This window comes from Orcinus orca, chromosome 4 (assembly GCF_937001465.1).
Source record: "Orcinus orca chromosome 4, mOrcOrc1.1, whole genome shotgun sequence".
NCBI classification, from domain to species: domain Eukaryota; kingdom Metazoa; phylum Chordata; class Mammalia; order Artiodactyla; family Delphinidae; genus Orcinus; species Orcinus orca.
The window spans coordinates 151,587,603-151,596,313 of record NC_064562.1 but is presented as its reverse complement, the minus strand read 5'-3'; the positions used below and the strand labels follow the sequence as shown (position 1 = coordinate 151,596,313).

The 8,711-nt window shown below is 59.7% G+C and overlaps 1 protein-coding gene across 1 annotated transcript in view; it reads left to right on the top strand.

Moving 5' to 3' along the window:
* Positions 1-3,711: 3,711 nt before the first annotated feature.
* Positions 3,712-8,711, top strand: part of ABLIM2 (actin binding LIM protein family member 2) — a 151,597-nt gene continuing 146,597 nt past the window's right edge. The window contains exon 1 of the transcript XR_007477089.1: positions 3,712-3,873. The gene's annotated coding sequence lies outside the window, so the exon portion shown is untranslated. The remainder of the gene's footprint in view (positions 3,874-8,711) is intronic.

Below are 8,711 nucleotides of genomic sequence, written 5' to 3'. Positions count from 1 at the left end.
GCGAAGGTGACCGTGAAAGCCCCAGAGGCGGCAGGCTGAGTGCCCTGAGATCCATCCCAGGAGGAACGTGGGCCAGCGCTACTGGAGGCTCTGGCCAGGGCGCCTAGTCCGCAGATGTCCTGGAAAGCTCAGCTCTTTCTGTGCTGCCCCTGAGTGACGCCTGGCCTGGTCACATCCGCTCTCCAAGCCTGTAGGGTAGAAGACCATGGCCCTCCTTCAAAGGTCGTGGGGAGGATGAAAGCAAATGAAACCTGTGAGTCCTTAGGCAGGAATGATGGGGCAAAGGCGGCAGGAGCGGGTAGAGGGCCAGGGGGCCACTGCCTGGGGCACCCACCTGCGAGGGGCCGGAAGGGGCCCCTGTGACATGAGCTGGCAACTCCCCCGGGGGAACGTTTGATAAGCGCTTGAAGGGGGAGTGGCCCCAAGGAGCAGGCATAGCCCCTACTCTGTGTCCCTTCTTTCTGCAGGAGGTGTGAGCCCGGCAGGGGTGGGGGTGGGGCAGACCAGGGAAGCTCCCGCTGCCTCATGGTTCCTCCCTCTGCATCTGTACTCAGCAAGGCCCAGCTGTTCCTCTAATATCTGAACGCACTGGACAAACGTTGAAAGGGTCTTGGTTTGACTGATAGCCTGTCTAGGACCTCCTTGTGTCAAGGAGTCCCTCTGACACCCCTTCCCTCAGGGCCTGCTTGAAAGCAGGTGGTGGGATTTCCCTGGTGGCGCAGTGGTTAAGAATCCACCTGCCGATGCAGGGGACACGGGTTCGATCCCTGGTCTGGGAAGATCCCACATGCCGCGGAGCAACTAAGCCTGTGCGCCACAATTACTGAAGCCCTCGGGCCCTAGGGCCCGTGCTCCGCAACAAGATAAGCCACCGCAATGAGAAGCCCGTGCACTGCAATGAAGAGTAGCCCCCGCTCGCCGCAACTAGAGAGGAAGCCCACGTGCAGCGACGAAGACCCAACGCAGCCAAAAAAAAAAAAAAATCAGGTAGTGGCATTTTCTCCAATGAATCATGTGACTCGTGATATAAATTCTTGCCTGTTTTCTTCATTAGAACGGTGCCCAGTTCACTAAAGGTATTGAACACATGGTGGGTGGAGGGATGGATGGATGGAGACGGGCTGGTGATGGCGCGTACTGCTCTCTGGTCTGCTTCAGTGACAATAAATATCATGATAACTATCACGCATCGAGCCCTGACTTTCTGAGCTTTGAAGGGTTTTAGTCACATGACTCATGTGATCCTCCCAACAACCCTATCAGGCAGGCACTGTGGTTTGAAGGCTTAGGAAGCTGAGGCACAGAGAGGGCAAGGAAGTTGCCCGAGGTCACAGCTGGTTCACAGCACCGTGGATGACAACCGAAACCTGGTTCCGTCTACCCAAACCAACCAGTCTCTGCGGGCCCCGTGCAGCAGGCCTGGCCCACTTGGAGTTCCCTTGTGGGAGAACCAGCTGGGCCAGGGCAGAGGCTCGGCTACAGGACACCTAGGTCAAGTCCCTGCATGTCAACTTGCTGGGCGCCTCTGGCAGGACTTCCTTGGGCTTCAGTTTCTGCCCTTGTGAAGAATGGAACCATGGGACCCCGAGGTCCTTCCTCAAGGAGTTGAGAACTGCTGTGACTCCCCAGTCCCTGCCCCATTTGGAGGTATCTGCGCAGAGAGGTGGGGCCGGCTCCATGGGGAGGTCTGGGTGGCCGCCTGGCAGGCTGAGCTCTGGGACCAGCTGAGAGCCAGGCCACCCAGACCCACTCTCTGACTGACGGGGACTTGGGAGCAAATGCCTGACCACACCTTTCTGTGGGGAACTTGACGGAGAGCTTCCTGAAGAGGCCGAGTGGAGGCAGGGGTGCTCCCATGTTGGATGGACTGCTGCCCAGGGTGATGGCCCAGAGGTGCCAGGTGCTGGGGGTCAGCACCCTCTCTCCTTCCCTCCATCCTTCTCTTCCTTTAGACAACTGGTACCCATGGAGTGCCCACTCCGTGCCAGGCCCTATGAAAGGCACTGAGAAGAATAATAACAGGCTGATAACATCAAAGACATTTACTGATCTCAACTCCTGCTGGGGCACAGCATGCATCAGCTCGTGGCATCCTGAGAAGTATCCTGAGAGGCAGGGACTGCTAACGCTCTAGCGATGCACACGGAGGAGAAGCCAGGCTCCCCACCAGGCGGTCAGATGCCCGGGCCCCCCACCCCTAGTGGCCTGCCTCTGCTCTAGCCAGGACTAAGCACCTGAATTTGTTTGTTTTTTTATTTTTTTATACAACAGGTTCTTATTAGTTATCCATTTTATACATATTAGTGTATATATGTCAATCCCAATCTCCGAATTCATCACACCGTCATCACCCCCCCACCCGCCATTCCCCCCCTTGGTGTCCATACCTTTGTTCTCTACATCTGTGTCTCCATTTCTGCCCTGCAAACCGGTTCATCTGTACCATTTTTCTAGGTTCCACATATATGCGTTAATATACGATATTTGTTCTTCTTTCTGACTTACTTCACTCTGTATGACAGTCTCTAGATCCATCCACGTCTCTACAAATGACCCAATTTCGTTTCTTTCTATGGCTGAGTAATATTCCATTGTATATATGTACCACATCTTTATCCATTCATCTGTCGATGGGCATTTAGGTTGCTTCCATGACCTGGCTATTGTAAATAGTGCTGCAGTGACCATTGGGGTGCATGTGTCATTTTGAATTATGGTTTTCTCTGGGTATATGCCCAGTAGTGGGCTTGCTGGGTCATATGGTAATTCTATTTTTAGTTTTCTAAGGAACCTCCATACTGTTCTTCATAGTGGCTGTATCAATTTACATTCCCACCAACAGGAAGCACTTGAATTTAATGCTCTCAGCCATGGTGGATCCTTCACTCAGCCACTTCATGGATGAGGCCCTGATGCCCACAGAGGCGAAGGGACTCGCTCAGGGCTGCACTGCTGAGAGCAGAGCTGGGTAGAGAACAGGGCACCTGCTCCTCCTAGTCTCCTTCCGTCATCACATCCACTTGTGTTCTGGGCAAAAGGCTCCAGGGGACAGGCATTGGAGCTGGAAAGCTGCAGGACAGCCACCCAGCCAGGCCTTCTGGGTTTCTAGGGTACGTGGGGATTTGTCCGACCGGCCTTGCCCATGGCTGGCTCTGCAGGACTTCGGGTCTCCCCCGGAGCCGCTGTCCTCTGGCCTCTCTGCTCCTGGCCCCTCTGCTCGGCCCCTCCTGGCCGAGCCCTAGACATAGAGTTGGGAGCGCAAGCCTCGCCGGGGCGGGTGGGCGAGTCCTGCCGCCCCCGCCCCCCGCCTCAGTCTCCCTCTGCGGACTGGGGAAGGAGGAAGTTGACCCTTTGCAGATGCACGACTCAACAAGAGCTGCACCAAGCTTGCTTCTCACTCGGCCGCCCGCCTCGCCACTCGCGGGCCGTCGCCAGCCAGGCCGCCAGCCGGGCCCAGTTGACAACTCCGCAGAGACCCACGAGTGACTGCGGGAGGCCGCAGCGGCGTCGCCCGCCTGCGCATGCGCGGGACGCGCAGCCTGCCGGGACTGTAGTCCGTCCCTGCGGGGGTCGGGGCGTGAAGGCGGAGCGGCGGGGGCGCGGCGCCTACACTTCCCAGGGTGCGCCCCGCCCGCAAAGCGGCGGGGGACGGGCGAAGGGCGGGGCCGCGGGGCGGGGCGGGGTCTGCGGGGCGGGGCGGGGGGGGCGGACGCGCCGCGGGGCTGCGGCGGCGCTGCGGGCAGGCGGGCGCAGACAGCCGGGCAGGCGGGCGGGCGGCCCTTCGCGCCGGTAGGCGCGGCACCTGCGGGCAGAAGCATCGGCTGCGCAGAGCCCAGACGACCCGACTCCGAGCTGCCGCTGAGATGAGCGCAGGTGAGTGTGGGGACCGAGGGACCCGCGCGTCCCCGAGCTGGGTCGCGGCGCCGCGAGGGCTGGGGTGGCTGCACCTGCAGACTGGGGGTCTGCTCCAGCCAACTTCTGCTTCAGGGTCTTGCAGTCCCGAGGGTCCAGCGCGCAGCCCCCTGTCCCTGCGCCCCAGGCGGTGAGCTTGGCAGCGCGCACTGGGGACCCTTTCCCCGCGCGGCGCCGGGGTGACTGCGCTGGGCTGTCTGGAAGGCGCCACTGCTTTGCTTCTCCCTGGCGTCCGGGGTCGCCACAGGCTGCAGGAGGCGGCCAGGGTCCAGCGAGGGAGCACGGGACCAATGTAGACCCTGCCACGGAGAGGTGTGGTGACATGGGGCCTTTGCGTCAGGGGCCGCCGCCCTTGTGCGGCTCCAGCAGCGCCTGGGTGGGGGGCCGTGAGGCCGACGCCCGACGCCCTGGGCTGGCCCGGGTCAAACTTGGGGTCGCGGAGCCCGCAGGTGTGTGCGATCCGCCCGGACGTGCGCGCGTCCTCTCTGCGGCCCCTCACCCCTGCGTATCCCCACAGCTGGCGCTGGCGACGCACTCGCTGGGTCTGACAGCCTCTGTGTGGCGCTGAAAAATCCCACGTCGCCACAAGCCAGCCGTGCCTAGTGCGCTTGGGGAAACTGAGGCCTAGAGCCGGGGGCCTTGGCTCCTGGAGAGAGTCTGGAGCGACCAGAGCCCCTTTTCGAGAGCCTTCTGGGGCTCGCCACTGGGCTGAGGGCTTCTCCCTACATTCCCTGGCAGGGAGGGGCCGTCACCCCATTTTTCAGGGTGCGACCAAGACTCACCAGACTTGAGTCACTTGCTCAGCTCACGCAGCTGGGCCAGGTTTCGGACTCCTGTGCTCTCCCCTGAGCCTGTCTGGCCGCAGACTGCAGTATGGCCTCTGGCCATGGTGCAGAAAACAGTGGGGACAGCTGTTTTTCGGGGGGGGGGGGCTGGGGAGGACTGGGGAGGGAGTGTGCCTTTAGTGAGCACTTACCGTGTGCTCTCTGCTTGGGGGGTGTGCTTCCAGGGACCAACCCCTCCCAGGGGGAAACAGTTCCCTCCCCCTCCTAGGTGAGGAAGGAGGGACCACATGGGCGGTGGGAATTGGGAAAGCGGCGGGGAGCAAGTGGCAGGCCCTAGGAGGCAGAATTCTCTAGAAGAGGATTTCTGAAATGGCCAACCTGTTCTCTGGAGGTGGCTGGGGAGCGGGGCACCCCAAGACTTCACAGAACCTCCAGACGCATTTATCTAATGGCAGGTGGGGGTAATGGGAGGGTGCACACAGGGGACTTTTAGGCTTTCCATGACCATAATTGATACCTCCGGTCTCTCCTGTAATCAGGGGGAGCCCCGGAAGGAGCACTGACCTTTCCCCCTCCTCATGTGTGGTTGTCCTGGGAGAAGGCGTACGTGGGCACCAGGGCCCTGGGGGATCATGGGCGGAAAGAACAAGGAGGCTGGGGTTTGAATCACAGCGCCCGCCTGCTGGTCGCGGACAGATCGTGGCCCCTTCTGGAGCCTGGCTTCCTGATGTGTAAAAGCAGTATTGCTGCTTCCCTGGAGGGGATAAGGTAGGAGTGGGAAGTCCCCCACGCAGTAGGTCCTCTCTCGGTAGCTTGTAAGGGTCAGTAGACCTCAGCCTTGCTGAGTTAACCGAGCCCTTCGGAACTGGCAGTGGGCATGCTCTCCCCTCGACCTGTCGCTCACAGCCCAGCTGATGATTTGCAAGGCAGTAGTTTTCACCCACAGCCGTGGTGGGGGAGAGCAGATGGTGGTCCCTTGTGCAGGGCTCTTGGGCTCTAACGTCTAGCCACTGTGCACATCTGGCAGGTCAGGGGCTTCCATCATCAACAAGGTCAGGTCCCCTGACGGCCCTCCCCAGGGAAGGCTGGCATCACCCCCAGAGCTTGGCGCCAGTAGATGTGGCTGGGATCACGTGGTCCAGTCTCCGGCTGCCCAGGCGAGCCGATGGTCAGACTCTGAGGTGACCTGTACAAGCACCCCGGGTGGGAGGCTCCCCTTTCCTTTATGCCATCGGGGCCGCAGGCGTATCTTCCTTTAGTCCGATAACCCAGGGCGCCTTTGAGGTGGCTCTGGGGTTGGCATCAAGGGCTCATGCAGTTGCCTCCATGTGTTGTTGCACAGTCATTTCGAGTGGCCAGGGAAATTGTTCAAGTGGCAGCATGGTGAGGTAGAAGGAGCTGGCGTTCTGCATCAGATAAGTTCACTAGCTGTGCTTGATTCACTGTTACCCCCGCCTCGGTTTCCCCACTGTGTGCAGGGAACGCCTTTGGCTCTGTGTACAATGCTGGCCCACACTTGGCGGGACCCAGGAGATGATGGTGAGTCTCGTGGTGGCTTCCTAACATCACAGCCCAGGTGGTCACGGCAGGGCAAGGCGGGGCAGAGGAAAGAACCTGAGCTGGGAGGGGCTCCGGCGCCAGCTCTGCCACCGTCGGGTCCGTGCTCTCCTGGAGCCTGCATGTCCTCCCCGGGGCAGCTGCAGGCCTGGTGGGTAGGATTTCCCCAGGTGGTCAGAGGTTCGTGGGGGACTGTGTTAGTCTTCCAGGACCGCCATAACAAAGTAACCACAGACCGTGCAGCTTAAACAGCAGAAATTTATCTTCTCACACTTCTGGAGGCTGGAAGTCTGACATCAAGGTGTGGGCAGGATTGGTTTCTTCTGAGGCCTCGCTCCTGGCCATGTAGACGGCCGCCTCCTCCCTGTGTCCTCACATGATCTTCCCTCTGTGTGTATCTGTGTCCTTATTTCTTTTTTATAAGGACACCAGTCATCTTGGATTATGGATTTGGTGGGGGGGATGCAGGCCCAAAACAGGAGTGCAGGGCCAGGTGGAGAGCTGGGTGGCCGGCCTAGCCCTCTTCTGTACCTGTGGCTGCTGTGTTAGGGTCACGGAGCTGGAAGGGGCCTGGGAGATGCTCCAGTCCAAAGCCACCTACCCACACAGAGGGGAAACCGAGGGCTGGGGAAGGAAAGGCAGCCCTCCGGGGGCCAGGAGGGTGTGTGGCAGACAGCCTGAGACCCGGTCCCCTGCTCTGGTTGGCTCAGCCCCGGCATTTGGAGCAGAGAGACACATTTCTAATCCAAGTGTGGGCTCTGCTGTCACCACAGACGTTCACCACGGCGTTCCTGACAGCAGCAGAAGGTTAGAAACCAGCTACATGTTGGGGGGAGCGATGGGATACTAGCCATGCGATTGTTCATCCAGTCGACAGAGGTTTCCTAAACGCCTGCTACGTGCCCAGCACTGCTCCGGGCCCGGGGCTCAGCCGTGGATGAGAACAAACGGCATCTGTATCCTCCTGAAACCTGTCCTCTGGGGGTGGCGGGAACATTCTAGTTAACTGAATGACAGGGGTTTTTCATGCTAGGAGAACGTGCTTAAGAAGAGCTTAATTTAGACAGCAGCTGAGGACAAGATTGTGTATCTTATATGACTTCAACTTTACGAGACAGTGGAGGAGAGCAGACTAAGGGAAGTAGGTCAAGCCGTGCACGGCGTCCTCCTGGTGGAGGTGGCAAACGAGCCGCTGCTCCCCCCTCTGCGTCTCTATACTGCCCGTCACTTTCCCCCGTTTTCTTCACTGTGTGCGCCTGTCTTCTGCAATGAGAAATCAACTGAGACAAGAGGGCGTTGCTTCCAGGTCTAAGGCGGCCGCGTGCTGCTTCCGGAGTCTGTGACTTGGTGAGAGGTCGGACCGTTCCATCCGCAGGGGCCACTGTCCTTAGCTCGGGTGGAGGTCTCCCAGATGGCAGCACGTGGATCTTAGCACAGGTAACGACACGGGTGCCCGTTTTCCGTGTTTCCATCTGAATTAGGTGTGGCCAAAGAGAAATCATCCTGACCCAGAAATTCATCCGAAATGGCATCTGCAAAGGGTGGCCGTTGCCCAGGAACCAACGGGACGCTCTTTCACTCAGCCTGGGCATTCTGGTCTCCGAACTGTGGGTCCCTCACGTCCAGGGTCACTTCCTAACCCGCCACCCGAGACCCTTCGATTCTTTATGGTTTCCGTCCATGAGGTAGTTTGGGGGTAGATGGCATATTCTCTAGACCCAAAGCCCTGACTTTGCTGAACTCTTGGACCGTCCAGTCTTACTGTCCCAGAAAAGGGAGTGGGACCCTCCCTCTGGAGAAGTCGCCTGTCAGACACCCGGACCGTCCAGAGCATCGTCTGCATTGTGGGAGAGCTGTGAGCTGGTGAGAGGGAAGCAGCAAGTCTGGTGGTGAAGGGAGCGGGTGGGGAGGTGTCTGGCCTCTGGACGGGCCTCTCCTGCCGCTGGGCCTCAAGGCCAGGCCAGCTGCTGGGACGCTGAGCTGCTCGCCGGATGCCTGACCCCAGAGCCCCGGCTCCGCACAGACACGGGCGCTTCCTTGGCCTCAGATCCCAGCTCTGCCACCTGCCAGCACAGGATCGTCAAACCTCTCTGAGCTCCTGTTGCCGCCTCTTCTGGGGTCTCCGTGGCGACCGAGGGTGCTGAGTGCGTGGCACGCGGAGGAGCTTGGAAATCAGTTAAAATAGTTGCAGCAGGAAAACTTGGGTGGTGTTCAGACGGCAGCTTGTATTTCTTGAAGGTGATCGCGTGGTCTCGCGAGCTGCTGTGGGGACCGGTCAGATGTGCGCCCAGCCCGCCGGCTGCCCGAGCAGCGGGCCTCGGGCCGCTAGGACGCGAGGCACAGCAACCTGAGTGCTGCGTCTTTGTTTACTCAGGGATGTTTCCATTGCCAAGGTCTCTAGGGTGTCGGGCAGCACCCTACTTCAGTGTCACGCAGCCTCGGCTTGTGGGGTGCTCC